This window comes from Pinus tabuliformis, chromosome 5_2 (genome assembly GCF_031772625.1).
Source record: "Pinus tabuliformis cultivar Carrire ecotype Pingquan chromosome 5_2, CPIR1, whole genome shotgun sequence".
Taxonomy (NCBI): Eukaryota; Viridiplantae; Streptophyta; class Pinopsida; order Pinales; family Pinaceae; genus Pinus; species Pinus tabuliformis.
In genome coordinates this window covers 480,827,622-480,844,007 of record NC_142306.1, presented here as the reverse complement: position 1 = coordinate 480,844,007, position 16,386 = coordinate 480,827,622, and positions in this window count along the sequence as shown.

Sequence of the window (16,386 nt, the reverse complement as noted above, 5' to 3'; positions counted from 1 at the left end):
AAGACTTTGCACACACATGACAATGCATGCTAAGGAACTTCGAAAGAAGAAATGTCAACAACAACTCTCCAACATTGGGCTACTCCCAACAAACCTCTTGTCAAAATGACGATCTTGGGCGTTGACCAATCAAAAATTGCATCCAACTTGGAGAGGCTTGCCTTCAACTTATCTCCTCCAATATCATGGCCCAAATGCATCAGAGAAGTGAAACCCAACTTGTACTTTGATATATTGAAAACATCAAACAATTTCCCTTCATATATGACACGCGCATAAGAAAACTTTCTAAACATGTTTATGTCACCCAAGTGGACAATTTCTTCAAGAAATGACTCTTTTTTGCCATAATTCAAATACATGTATGTCATATAAGTGCTACAAAGAACATACAACATTAAAATCCTGTTATGAAACCAGCTCACAAAAAGATAGAAAAGATAGATCAACACCTTATAATTTAGCCTCTTCGAGGGGGCAACCTCCTTTACATTACACAAATGAACAATTCTTGGATGATACAAATGACAAGACCTCCTTTCCATATATCGGAGTCTAAGGGGTCATAATATAATCAGAGCCGAAATAACAACAATAATGTAAGGGCACAATAATAAAAATAGTGGGCTTCAGCCCCAAGAGTTAGCTCAATCGGTCAAGTCGGGGCCTCGCCGTTTGGGAGGTCACAGGGTCAATTCCCGAAAGCTCTTGGGGTCAGGTCTTGTTATAGGCCGAGGGGCGTTAGCCCTAGATTTTCCTGTGGATGTAGCGCCACCCGCTGACCGAAGGTGTCCGTGAACCACAACATACAAAAAAAAACAAAAAACAAAAAAACATAAACAAACACAAACAAACAAACAAACAAACAAACAAAACAAACAAACAAAAACAAAAACAATAGTGGGCTTCTATGGGGCACAATAATAACAATAGTGGGAATCTATGGGGACTACATGGGTACAAAAATATAATAAGGGGTTGTACTAATAACAATAAGGGGTTACACTAGTAGTAGGGGGCTAACATGCCCCTCTCCTTCAAAAAGTGTTGTCCTCAACGCTTGAGTAGTTCTTGATGCTTCTGTATAAAATTCTTGTCCTTCCATGTGAAATATTCAATAGGTAAGTTCTTCCACTTGATGAGATGCTTTGCAATTGATCAATTTCGTAGTTGTCGACTTCCCAGTTTTGTAAATGCTTCAGGTTCCAATATGCTTTTTCCTTCCTTGTCAAGTTCTGGCAATGTTGGAACTGGGATATTCGACAACTTTTGAATGAGTTCCCACCCTGCTTCGCCATTCTTCCATTCGCACCTTCCTTTGTTTATCAAATTTGGTTGGATAATTGTACCAACCTCTACCATTTCTGCAACCATATGTTCAATTTCACTCCTTTGGGCATATGGATATCTATAAGGCTTGACGTTTGGAGGAACACATCCTGGAATAAAATGAATAGCATGATCATGATCATGAATACGTGGGAGACCTTTGGGAGTCTCAAATACCTTGGAATGATTGTCCAAGACTTTTTGGAGATCTGGAGAAATAGATGATTTCGATGTGTGAACAGTTAGCAAACATAATTGTGCAATTACGCCTCGTTGTTCTTTCTTTAGAAGCTTTGTCATTCCGTCAGAGTTGATTATCTTTCCTAGTTTCCTTGTGATACCCCTTAATTCAACTTCCTTTCCTTCCGAAGAAAATTTCATAAAAAGTTCTTGAAAATTAAAAACTGTTGTACCCAAGGATTGTAGCCATTGGACTCCTAGTACAACATCAGCACCACCCATTGGAACAGAAAACATTGGGCTATTCAATAAATATTCTCCCATGGATAGCTTGATATTATGGCACTTTCCAAAGCAATTTATGGTTCCTCCACTTACAATCGTCACTTGACACTCTGGTGCTGGATCTAGGAAGCAATTCAAGTCCTTGGCTATCTTACAATTAATAAAATTATGGGTACTACCTGAATCAATCAACACTATTACCTTTTTCTTCTTGATATGTCCTTTTATCTTCATAGTTTGAGGAGTGGTAATTCTGATGAATGCATTACAAGATATGGTCGGATTCATTTCTTCTTTCTCTGGGGTTGGTTCCTGGTGAGTATCCTTTTCTTTTGATGTTTCTTGATTCTTTCTTCCTGATATTTCACTATTTGAACCTTCTTCTTCTTGATATGTCCTTCTATCTTGAGAGTTTGGGGAGTGGTAATTTCTTCCAATGCTTTACAAGATATGGTCGGATTCATTTCTTGATGCTCGATGTGACCTTTCACTTCTTGAACATTTTTCTTCTTGATATGTCCTTCTATCTTGATAGTTTGAGGAGTGGTAATTCTGGCCAATGCATTACAAGATATGGTTGGATTCATTTCTTCTTTCTCGATGTGATCTTTCACTTCTTGAACCTTTTTCTTCTTGATATGTCCTTCTATCTTGAGAGTTTGAGGAGTGGTAATTCCTGCCATTGCAGTACAAGATATGGTTTGATTCATTTCTTCTTTCTCTAGGGTTGGGTCTTGGCGTATATCCTCTTCTTTTGATGTTTCTTGATCCTTTTCTTCCTCCTCTTCATACTCTATGTAAAATAATTTCTTCTCAGCACACTTATGACCTTTAGTGCATTTGCTATCACAATTGTAACAAAGCCCTTTTTCTCTTTTTTCTTCCAATTGTTGTGGTGTAACCCTTGTAGGTTGTGGAAGGCTAGGAGAAAAAACACTTTCATCTTTATAGTTGTGAGGGGTAGACTTCCTTGTTGCCATAATTTTACTTTCCACTATGTAACAAAGCCCTTTTACTCTTTCCAATTGTTGTGGTGTTGCTCTAAAGAAGGTGTTGCTTTTTGTATCCTCATAATGTGCTATCATTTCCTCCATGAAAATTGACCACGTGGCAAGTTGTTTACGAGAACAAAGCCCTTTATACCATAAAAATTGATCTGGTTCTAAATATGAAGATGCAATACATACATTTTGTAACAATGGTACACCATGTAGATCAAAATATTGCTCCATTTGAAGTATCCAATTTATTGGATCCTTACCATCAAACTTCCTCATATCGCCTTTTCTTGATTTTAGGAGCTTGATCTTGAAACGATCATAACTCTGTGCTTTCGGATCTTTAAGTTCTGAAATTGCGACCTGCAGTAGTCCTCTGCGTCCTCTTTCTAATGCCACTAGTTTGATCCAAATTGAATTCTCCAAGGAAGAGTTATGCCAAATCTCCCACAGTGACATGATTATAGACTAGTTCAGTAGATCGAAATTGTACGGTGTGCCACATGTCACTGTTTCGATCTTTGGCTCTGAAAAATATATACAAGAAACTATAGTCTGTCCTCTTTCTATACCTTCTTACGAAATTTCAGTCCTATGCTCAAAGAGAAAGTTATGACGATTTTCCCTAGGTCACTTGTTTGGAATGTAATTTAGGAGTCTGCAAAAAGACCAACTTCCTCAGATCATATCTCCCTAAATATAGCTTGAAAAGCTCTGAAATTCAGAACCAAGGTTCACTGCGATTTCGTCTCAAATGGTTTTTTTTTTTTTTTTTTTTTTTTGAAACGTCGCAGAAAAAAAAGTTACAGCGAAAATTCCACGATGACCTATTAGGAGCAGCAAAACCCTAGAATCCAAAGCTCTGATACCAAATGTTATGAAACCAGCTCACAAAAAGATAGAAAAGATAGATCAACACCTTATAATTCAACCTCTTCGAGGGGGCAACCTCCTTTACATTACAAAAATGAACAATTCTTGGATGATACAAATGACAAGACCTCATTTCTATATATAGGAGTCTAAGGGGTCATAATATAATCAGAGCGGACATAACAAAGTCATACAAACCATTCTTGTTTTGTGTTATGTATATTCTTTCACTGACCTCTTTTTACAACTTTTCTTTGGCGAAAACTACTCCTTTTGTCCTCTTTCTTGAAATACTTACCATTCCTCTTTGGCACCATAACCATCGGTGCACAACATGGCATAAGGGATGATTGAATGAGCCCATTGTTCAACAAACTTTTGCATTGCATTGGTGTCTCTACACTTTTCAATTTTGTCAACCCTTGCATGCTAACATCACAAAGAGAAACCTCTTGCTGCAAAGATATTTCATGTGAAGTTTCTTTATCTTTGAAGGACGATTCTTTCACAACTTGAAATACTTCATCACTCTGATGAATTGAAACAACCAAATCAAAATTGAAACTTGCATTACATGCAACAACATTTTCATAAACAATATCATCATTTGGCTTGAACATGAGAAGTACTAAACTTTTACTTGAATTCACTAGTCTTTTTGCCTCCCCTGCATTAACCAAAGAAATGTTCAGCTTTTTGCGATGGGCTCTCACTATGTACTCCACACCATCCTTGAACAAGTGATATTTTTTTCATGGTGGTAAATGACTACTTTCTGGTCATACAAATATGGATTACCCAACACCACACTTGAAATATCAAGCGTACCACATCTAACTTTACTTCATCAACAAAATTTGCAGTGATTGCAAACTTAAACAAACATTTTCTTGTAACATGTAAACTGGTGTCTCTTGTTATCCATCCCAAAGCATATGGTTTATGGTCAGGTACAGTTTCAAGATTCAATCTGTTGACCAAGTCTTCAGAGATTAGATTCTCTTGTGACCCACTATTGAAGACTGTGTCAATCTTGGTGTGTTTATATATGACCCTAACATGAAATAACTCAATTCGTCTCTTTTCATCTGGAGTAGTAATAGTGTTACAGTTTTGTGAACTAATGCTTGCAATATCTTGTTTTCCTTTTATTCCCATGATAGTGATTTTGTTTTCATCACCTGATTCAGAACCTAAATCTTCTTGAGTGATAGCAATGGTTTTTTGTTTCCCTTTATTGTTGAACTTATTTGGTCTCATTTCTGGATGCAATTTCCAGCAGTTATCCTCATTATGTCCCTCTTTTGAACAATGTTTATAGATAACTTTCTCCCCTTCTTTCTTCACACTTTCATTTTTCTTTCCCTTCCATTTTCCTCCTTTCTCTTTCTCCTTACCCTTAGTTGGATTTTTATTACTAATCTCTTCATAAGTGTTGTTTCCTCTAGATTCAAGATGTGTGGCTTGCACACATACTTCATCTAAATTTGTTGGATTGAACATAAGAATAGTGTGTTTAAGATAGGAATGTAAACCCCCAATATATTTAAGCAATGTATCTTGAGAATTCAAATTCACTCCAAATAACAAAGCCCTTTTGCTAAACTCATGTGTATAATCTTGGATTGTTTGGCCTTTAAACTGCCTAAAATTCTGCCAACTCATACTGGATTTTTTCATATATGCTAAAGGATAAAACAGTATTTTAATTGCATGAAAAAATTCAACCCAAGTGATGGATATCTTACCATGGATTCTCATTTCCTCTTGAGTCTTTGCTTCCCACCAAACTAGTGCAGCTCCTTCTAGCCTCAGTGAAGCCAACTGGATCTTTATGTCGTCTTCTTGAAGGCTTTGAATTCTGTAGTATACCTCCAACTGTCGAATCCAATTGTCCAACTTTTCTGCATTCACCTCTCCATTGTACATGGGAAGTTCGAATTTTATGTCCAATTTCAGTAATGGAGTTTTTCCTTTTGGGGTTTTGGAATGAGTATGGGTAGTTTCAGTGGTGGTAGTGGAAGATGATGTTGTGTGAGATGATGGAGATGATGAGGATGGTGGAGATGGAGGTGTCTTTCCACCATTCCCTTTTTTATCCTTCTTCTCATCTTTTTTGTCCTCTGAGCTTCCTTCTCCATGTGGAGGTTTAGAACTCTCTCCAACCATTTTGGTGTTCCTCTCTTCATAGAGGACTTTAACCATCTCAGTCAAAGTATAGAAATATTTCTTGAATTCTTCCTCTTCTGAAGAGGGACCTTCAGGCTCTCTTTCTCCAGACATAATGGCTATGGATTCAGGCTCAAAAATTTGTACTGATTGTACCTCTTTAATCTCAATTGAAGGAAAAACTTGAGGAGCTTCAAGTGCAACTGGATTTGGAACTTTGGGTGGTGGAGATTGTGGCCTTGTGGCTCTCCTTCTTCTGGGAATTACCTCAGGAGTTGCAACCAATAGCTTCCCTTCTCCTCTCTGCAACTTTAACCTTGTAAGCATCACAATTTTGCAACCATTAAAATCCTAATTGCAAGAAATTCAACCTTGGCTCTGATACCAACTTGATCTATTTTTGTATGATTATTTTTGCTATTTTAATAACAATTACAGATTTATAAACATGTGCTTGCTTCTTGCTTTTTGTGTTGAGGTTTCCTTAGTTGTTGGTGCTCACAAACAGGTAAATTTCCTTAAGTTTAATAAGAAATTCATGAGAAAAATAACTTCAAAAATTAATAATGAATAAAAAAACATGTACAGTGCAATAAACCATCAAAGAGACACATTAACCTAGTGTTTTGATGAAGGAGTTCACCCCTTCTGGGATACATCTCCTTGGTCCAGCTTCCATGGCTTGGGCCTCTATATTAGCTCAATGTGGAAAAAATGTTATTTTCAAATAGCTATGGCTCCTGATACCTACACCAATGTGTTTATAAGGTCCAAATTAGCTAAGAACACTTCTTTCTGATCTCAATTTGGTCGAAAATTGCTCAAGCTATGTTGCAGTCAATTATTTCCTAGGAATCCCCGCTAAATCTAGAGAGACTCTAGTTAAGTTTGCCAAAACTGGCAGTTTCTGCCTAATTTGGTGTGTCGCCAAATCCGTCGCCAACTTAATCAACGGTTTAATTAATTGCTAAACAGAAATTAGTTTAATAAAACATGATTAGCGCTAAGCGCTTCCATTCGCTGGCCCTTGGTTTTCTAGTGCGCGGTCGCATGGGGTGGGGGCTGGCTCCCACCACCCCTGCCATCGGACATAACTGCGACATTTAAATATCATTTTGTGGATATGTATTTCAAATCCTCTGTTGGTGTTCCAACGATAAAGCATGGAATCTAGGTGGGGGAGGTTACGGGCTCAAATCCGCCTCTGCCCAACCCATATATATTTTTACCATGATATATATATATACATACCATTTGATATTCAAACTTTGGACTTATGCGAACTTTATAAAATGAACGTTGCACCATTTATGTATTCGATGCCTTTGGATTAATACGAAATTTTGAATATGTGGATATGTATAAATAATGTTTAATATATATATATATATATATATATATATATATATATATATATATATATATATATATATATATATATATATATATATATATATAGTTTAAAAATTATATAATATAACTAATAACTATATATAATATATAATAATATTTAAATAAAAACAAATTCGAATTCCACCTTGTAGCCAATTAGACAATTTCACCTTCTCTAAGCCAAACTGGCGAATCCGGAGGTGACACTTGTCACAACCACATTGGGAAAAAACTGAAGAAGATTCCCCTTGTTGATTGGACTGTTGATTGGACTGCCATGTCATCATTCTATCACATTCTGTAATTTTTTTAGTTGTTTAGGAAAACGAACAACAGGCCTTTTCTCCTTCATCTGAACTTCGTTTCCAGTGAACGAATTGCGTTGCGATCATCTTGACGCGATGGACGTAGAAATACTGTTTTCAAGCCAACCTGAGAACTTTGATTTTTGAGCTAAATACTGAGCACCTGATCACCCTGGTCCTCACACTGCGTTTTTGGCAGAAATTAGGGTTAAGACTGTGTTTAAATTCCTACCACCTATCTCTACACTCCCTATGTTATTTTTCACTTCCCTAAGCCTCCCAACACATCTAACTAGCTCATAAATCCTCCCCTAATCTTTTCCCATGCCCATTCCCCTCTTTTCCTTTACTTTCCCACAAACCATAGCCTATTGATACACTTTTGACACTTTCCTAGGCTAGGACTGATTTTCCCACTTTTTCACCCTTTCCCCTCACCCATTCCCTAAAATTTCACTTCCATACACTCCCTAACATCTATCCCTATCAGCCTAAATTTTCCCAAGAATTTAGGAGCCCTCTAACCTCTTAACCTCCCTTCATTCCTAAAACTGCCATAAATCCCCTGTTTTCTAGCACTAAAACCTAATTCCCTTTCCTAGTGAGATAGGGTTACATAATGGATGCAGATACCACACCCACTGATCATAGGAAGTATAAAGGATGGAAAATTTTCAAGTATGAGCCCGTTTCAACACATATAATCATGTCTCCACCATTTCTCAAGAAATCATTCCAAGAGACAAACCATTTGCTGCACATAAGGTCAGTTTTGCTTCAAAGTATGTTTCTGACCAAATGGAGATGAATTTTACAAAGGTGAAATAGGTTTTAGTCAATGATAGACCAAGGAAAAAAAACCTCCTTCAGTTTATACATAGATGTTATGATTTGGGAAAAATGCACAAAATACAATTGCTACAAGAGGGTTTTTGCACTTCTTGAGTGACCTTGGGAGAATGAATTTTTCTCAGTCTTGGAGATGCCATTTTGCATGGTTAAATACTCTACTGAAAACTAGACATCCTAATATTCCCAATGGTACCTTCTGATCTTCATTTAGAGCTCAGGAAGGCAGTCAAAAGTTCCCTGTAAGATGGAACTTCGTTTTTGCAGTGTTTTTGCTGCACTTCCGGGCGTAGTCTTGGGAAAATGCATTTTTCTCTATGATGGAGTGTCCAAATGACTTTCTTGATGAGTCAAATGATAACTAGGCATCCACATATTTCCAATGAGCCATCAATATCCTGATTTGGAGCACGAAAGCCCCTCCAAAAGTCACTTGAAAGTTGCACACTATGTTTTCTACACGCACGCTATGTTTTTTCCTGGAAGTCACTTTTCTCAATTTGCTCAGCTATTTTCGAGTTTTCTTGATGTAATTACTTATTTTTTAGGTAATTATAATGTATTGAAGTGTAATTATGCTTGCTAGGGTAATAAAATACTAGATTCATGCTTGTAAAGGTGTTCATGGTCAAATGAATCAATTTAAGGCCAATTTGGGAGTTTGTTTTAACCTCCCTAGTCATTAGGATTTGTTGGAGAAATTTGTGTAAATTGATTATATACTGAGGATTTCGACCCCTGATTGAGGGGAAGATCATTTTGTAGTCTATATGTATCTATTTTTCAGTCAAACTCAAGGTTGGACATCAGCGAGTGGAACTCTTGGAGCTTGTACTTCATCAATTTTTACGGGAAATCAAAGGACAGTTGTAGCTATTATTAAGGAATTCTTGTGTTGTGAGTTTGGTATAATGTTTTCTCTCTATTATAGTTTTATATGAATGATAATTCCATCTTCTTTCCATGTCTATGCTTTTCAGTGATTTTCCTAAGAGGTTATAAACAAAATTCTTAAATTTAAGCATTGTTTTGTTAGGAACTTCATGTTTATGTCACTTATCTTCTGATAAATGAATTCATCCTTTACATGCTCATTTTTATCTTTGCTTTTCCACCCTACACTACATCGACAAAACCACAAAGTATTACAAAGGCATACCTACCCTGCTCCTTTATATCTCTTGCAGTTGAAACCTTTGATCCTTTGACCTAGTTCCCTGATTTCCACTCCTGGTCCAGCAAAACTCTAAAATATTCAAAACCCTAGAGCTGAACATATCTAGCCTAATATATTTTTCCCACTCTAGTCATCATTGGTTGTGAGCTCATAGAGAAAGCCTTCTCTAGTTTGGCAGGGCTAACTGGTAAACCCTAAGTCATATGAGGTTACCTCCTCCGGTCTCCTTTCTCAGCCTTAGGATTTTGTGGAGGATAACATTTTGGCGTCGTTGCCGAGGAACGAAAGGTTTCATCTTCTCTGGGTAAGATTATAAAATTTCATATTTGATTGTTGATAGTGGATAACGATCAAACATGGGAAGGCTGAAATCATTCACCTCGTGACCCCAAATCAATTTCAAGATCAGATCCAAAGAATCCACAGGAGGATGAACCTTACCAACAGAAAAATGAAAGGACAATATGGGAAGATGAGGTATTCAAGTTGGAATTTCATCCAAGACGTCATGTTCTTTATTGTAAATTATTTCTTCTCTTTTCCTAAGAATGTCAATAAGTTTTTCCAGAGTATACTGTATTTGAGAAAAGATCCCAGACCCACATTTGATTCCTTTACTTTGAAGATTGTGAATACAAATTTTGATTTTGATCAAGACCATTCTTCCCAATCTTATGTTGACCATCTTCAACTTGATGAGCCTCAAGACATCAAGACTAATCCTACAGCTTTTGTACATACTCCTACACCTTGTAAAATTCGAGATAGATACAAGCCACTCATCTTACCTCCTATATTCCATGATTTCCCTGAAAATTATTACAAATATATTCCCAGGTTGGATGGAGATTATGGTAACATCACTGCTAAAAAATACATTTAGAATTTTGAAAATTTTCTCGACCTTTTTGAGGTTGAAGAAGATGATGTCAGTATCAATATTTTTGCTTTATCTTTCCAAGGTGAAGCTAAGAAATGGTTCAAAAACTTGCCAACTACAAGCATTTTTTATTTCCATCAGTTTGTGAAAGTCTTCCTTGATAAATGGGTGATCAAGAGGAATCTTTTTCTGATTTTAGAAGAATATAAGCATTTAGAAAGACAGCCAGGAAAAACAATGCAACACTTTTCAACTAGATTTAATCAAGTATACCATTCAATGCCTGTTGATATAAAACCGCCTCCCGGTTTAGCTCTCTTACACTACCCAGATGCCTTTGATCCAGAAATGGCTTTTCAATTGAGAGAAAGGAACACTACAATGCTTGAAGAAATTCAAGATAGTGCAATAGATGTGGAAGCTAATCTATGGGTCAAAAGGTCAAAGTTGAAGGAAGAAGAAAGGGAGAAAATAGAGAACAAGTGCCTGACATCTTCAAAAGTGAAGCTCGAAACTTTGGTAAGAAAAATGGAAGACATGATGCAAAATATCACCATGAGAGATGAACTTGTTGTTCAAAGACACCATGTCCCACTTATTGTAGAATAAGAAGAGGTTATTGGTCCTAAACATTTTGCTGCTAATCCCAGTTACCACAGATCAAAAAATGATTTTTTTTGTATTCATTTATGGACAATCATGAAAATGGATTTGTAGATCAACCCGTGGAGAAGCAATCTACTGATCTAATGTGTATGCTTGATGATATTCCTTATATTGATTATTTACCCAAGTATGATCAGTATGATGATGATTATGTAGTTGAAATAGAGGTTGGCTCTTCAAGGCAATCAACGACATGTTTTTTGGAGGAGGAAGTTCAATTACAACAACACAAATATAGCACTCAGATTGTGCCTATCAATCGCGACAACAATCAAGAAAATGCAGAAAATTTCAGAGTAAGTGAAAGGCCTTTGCCCTTGTGTTTCGCTTCATGTCAAACTCTAAGAGAAAACTTTCCCAAGATTAGAAATCAATAGACCTCCACTTTTGATATTGAGCATGTACAAGACAATGAACTTCCTGATCTCACCTTTTACCCTTGTGTTTCTCCTCATTTGCAAAAATAAGAGAAAACTATAAGGTTTCCAAGGAAGGAAATAAGCAAGTTGACAGAATTTGGCAACCTTCTCCTGAAATTGTTGAGAATGTTGTTTGTAATATAGAGCCATTTTTCAGTCCACAATCACAGTTACCAAGCAACAATCAGTTTGAAAATGCAGCTGGAAGTGTGGAACATGAAGAGCTTATACAAGATCATGTAGTTTCCTCAGAACTCATCCACAACAGTTTAGAACAACTTCCTCATATTTGCAGTGATACAGTAGGGAATTATTTGGATGAGTTTTGCAAACAGAGTGGTCCTCCTTTGGTTATTTATGAGCCTGAAAATAGGGGTAAGGGAGATTTAGCTTAGCAAACAACATTGTTGTATTGTTCATCAGCAATCACATCATGTTCATCACAAATGTCACTGGAATTCTTACTGCCTTATTATGACAATTTTAAGTTGAAGTTCCAGGAGAGCAAGGTTGCAGATGAAAATTTGAAAACTATGGTATGAAGGCCACCTCGAAAGGAAGGGTAACCTATCAGATCCTCCATTTGAAGATCCTTTTGATTATTTGATGCAATCATCAAAAGAGGCAATGTTTCATTATTTTCAAGACCCCTTTAGCAGTCTTTTGCAAGCATGGGAGAAGGTGAATGTTTTTTTGTTTGTCAGCATAAATCTTGGTTTCAATTTTCATTGTGAGTTGCCTACATGTACATCATTATGTCTGCTTATAGAGGATGTAAGCAGAATTTCAGTGAGTGGCCATCTCCTTTCTTGGCTTTATTGGAAATTTTGTATCATTTGAGTGAGAAGCTTATGGATCAGTTAATGTAGGTAATGTGTGATGAATAAGATCAAAATTCTGAGTAACTTTTTCAGTGTCAGTTTGCAGTTGACAGTGTACAGTTTAGTTTTCAGTTTGATTTGAGTGTCAGGTTTTTATATACGACTCCATGCCCAATGGATGAGGCTACCTGGTCTACGGTGTTCTTGAAACCTCCTAAAGGAGGTTCCATCCCCAGCTGGAGCCAATGCTAGTGCATGTCAGTCATGTTAGACACCAATGATCAAATATGCTCTTTCAAAGTTTTTTTTTGCTAGGGTCTTAGGTCAGTTTTTTATTGTTTTAGTAGGTCTTCAAATAAAAATTTAATCATTGGTTGGTGTGTCTAGGTCAGTGCTACTCTCTTCATTATTCATGGTTATCATCATTCATCATGGTCATGTCTTTTTTCAGGTGGTTTTGATGATGGATCAGTTAAAATGTCTTCATATGAGTTTTGGTCTAGGTCTTGACCTGTTTTGTCATCACTATGTTAAATTTAAGCAAAAAGAGCCATTTAAATTGTCTCGAGTCCTCATATAAAGGGATTTAGCATCTTAGGAAGCTAATGAAATAAAGGTAAAGGTAACTTTTCAATTCATAAAGATATTGGTGCAACCACATCATATTTGGTCTTAAGATGAAGTATGATGTCATGCCATGACATATGCCAAAAAGGTGATTTTAAGTTTATAAAGGATCATTAAAACATTCATATCACTCATTTCAGTTTATTGAGCTCTAAATTACCATTGGATGCCATCCAATTCATTTCAACATTGAACTGCACCCTCCAAGGCAAATTTTCTCCTCCACACTGCGTTTTTGGCAGCCATGTTGCATTTTGTCCAATTCATTGCGTTTTTCAGTTTTGGGAGCAAAGGGGCACTTGCCAGGAGTTCATTTTTTAAACAAGGGTTCCAACATCATTCATACAAGTAATTCAAAGCCTCTTAGTACCTCCTTTCATTAGTTGTTTCACATTTCAGTGGGGAACCCTCTCCTAGGGTTCACGCTATGTTTTTGTGGTTTAGCACTCTTATTTAGTTTGAAAACAGAAAAACCTAGTTCACTACTCATTTTACCATTTTCCCACACTCAAAAACATTTCCCCTAGCCTTCCTTACCCCTACTCACCTCATTACCTAAGTCCTAGATCTAACCCTAGTCCTCACGTTGCGTTTTTGGCAGAAATTAGGGTTAGGACTGTGTTTTAATTCCTACCACCTATCCCTACACTCCCTATGTGATTTTTCACTTACCTAAGCCTCCCAACACATCTAACTACCTCCTAAATCCTCCCCTAAGCTTTTCCCATGCCCATTCCCATCATTTCCTTTACTTTCCCACAAACCCTAGCCTATTGCTACACTTTTGACACTTTCCTAGGCTAAGATTGTTTTTTTTTTGTTCACTTTTGCACCCTTTCCCCTCACCCATTCCCTAAAATTTAATTTCCCTACACTCCCTAACTTCTATCCCTACTCCCCTGAATTTTCCCAAGGATTTAGTAGCCCCCTAACCTCTTCATCTCCCTTCATTCCTAAAACTGCCTTAAATCCCCTGTTTTCTAGCACTAAACCCTAATTATCTTTCCTAGTGAGCTAGGGTTACATAATGGATGCAGAGACCACACCCACCGATCATAAAAAGTATAAAAGGTGGAAAATTTCCATGTATGAGCCCATATCAACTCATAACATCATGTCTCCACAATTTCTCAAGAAATCATTTGAAGAGACAAATCATTTGTTGCACATAGGGACAATTTTTCTTAAAAATATGTTTATGACCAAATGGAGATGCATTTTACAAATGTGAAAGAGGTTTTAGTCAATCATATACCAAGGAACAAAAACCTCCTTCATTTTATACACAAGTGTTATGATTTGGGAGAAATTCCCAAAATACAGTTGCTACAGGAGAGTTGTTGCACTTCTGGAGTGACCTTGGGAGAATGCATTTTTCTCAGTCTTGGAGAGGCCATTTTGCATGCTTAAGTACTCTATTGACAACTATACATCATAATATTTCCAATGGTACCTTCATATTTTCATTTGGAGCTTAGGAAGGCAGTCAAACATGCCCTGCAAGATGGTGCCGCTTTTTTGCTGCACCTCTGGGAGTAGTCTTGGGAAAATGCATTTTTATTTATCATGGAGTGTCCAAATGACTTTCTTGATGAGTCAAATGATAACTAGAAATCCACATATTTCCAATGAGCCATCAGGATCCTAATTTCGAGCACAGGAATCCCTCCAAAACTCACTTTCAAGTTGCATGCTACGTTTTCTTCATGCACGCTATGTTTTTGCCTGGAAGTCACTTTTCTGAGTTTGCTCAGCTAGTTTCGAGTTTTCTTGATGTAATTACTTATTTTTTATTTAATTATGATGTATTGAAGTGTAATTATGCTTTCTAGGGTAATAAAAGACTAGATTCATGCTTGTAAAGGTGTTCATGGTCAAATGAATTAGTTTAAGGCCAATTTGGGAGTTTGTTTTAACGTCCCTAGTCATTAGGATTTGTTGGAGAAATTTGTGTAAATTGATTCTATACTAAGGATTTCGACCCCTGAGTGAGGGGAAAATTGTTTTGTAGTCTATATGTATCTACTTTTCAATCAAAGTCGAGGTTGGACATCAAAGAGTGGAACTCTTGGAGCTTGTACTTCATCATTTTTTACAAGAAATCAAAGGACAGTTGCAGTTATTATTAAGGAATTCTTGTGTTGTGGGTTTGTGTTAATCTTTTCTCTCTATTATAGTTTTATGTGAATGATAAATCCATCTTCTTTCCTTGTCTACGCTTTTTAGTGATTTTCCTAAGAGGTTATAAACAAAATTCTTAAGTTTAAGCTTTGTTTTTGTTAGGAACTTCATGTTTATGTCACTTATCTTCTGATAAATGAATTCATGCTTGCCATGCTCATTTTGATCTTTTCTTTTCCACCCTACACTACATCGACAAAACCCCAAAGTATCACAAAGGCATACCTTCCCTGCTCCTTTGTATCTCTTGCAGTTGAAACCTTTGATTATTTGGCCTAGTTCCTTGATTTTCATTCCTGACCTAGCAAAACCCTAAAATCTTCAAAACCTTGGAGCTAAACATATCTAGCCTAATATATTTTTCCCACTCCAATCATCATTGGCTGTGAGCTCATAGAGAAAGTCATCTTTGGTTTGGCAAGGCTAGTTGTTAAACCCTAAGTGGTTTGAGGTTACCTCCTTCGATCTCCTTTCTTAGCCTTGGGATATTGTGGAGAATAACACACTCTACATGATTACCCAATTGAAAGTAATATACCTCCTTCTATATAACTTCTGATAGTTATAAAATTATATTAATTTCTAAAACTATAAAATTAAAATATAATGAATTTTTTTATTTTTACAAATTTATAACAAATAAGATTTTTTATTTACCTCTCTGCTAAAATGTATATGGAATCACGGTGTTCGTTGAATACCTTTTAATAGTTTGATTTTCATTCTTATATGTTTGAATTGTTAAAATGGAAATGTGATTGGTGGTTATTTAAATTTTTTATATGACAATATTTTTTTAAATGCTATATATTAAACTATATGTTCTAATTTTTATTGATTCCCGTATAACTAATTTGATTTTATTTTTATAAGTTTGAACTTGCTAAAACTTGGATGTAATCTTTAACCTACCCTATCAAATGCAAAAGAGTATTTTCTCTAAAAATTCTCAAACTATTGAACCTTCACACTAGAGAAATATCCATCTAAATTTTGATTTTAAAAAAACTTAAATGAATTAAATATCCATCTAAATTTTGATTTAAAATAAACTTTAATAAATTGAATTGTTCGTCATTGTTTTCACACTGTCATCTCTCTATCACCATATAATCCCGTGTAAGTTTTCAAAACTAAATTACCAATGTGTGAATTAAGGTAAAAATGGTATATGAGATCATTGAAAATTCCTTCCAAGTTCATTATAGTAAGTACTATGAAGTTATTTCATGTTT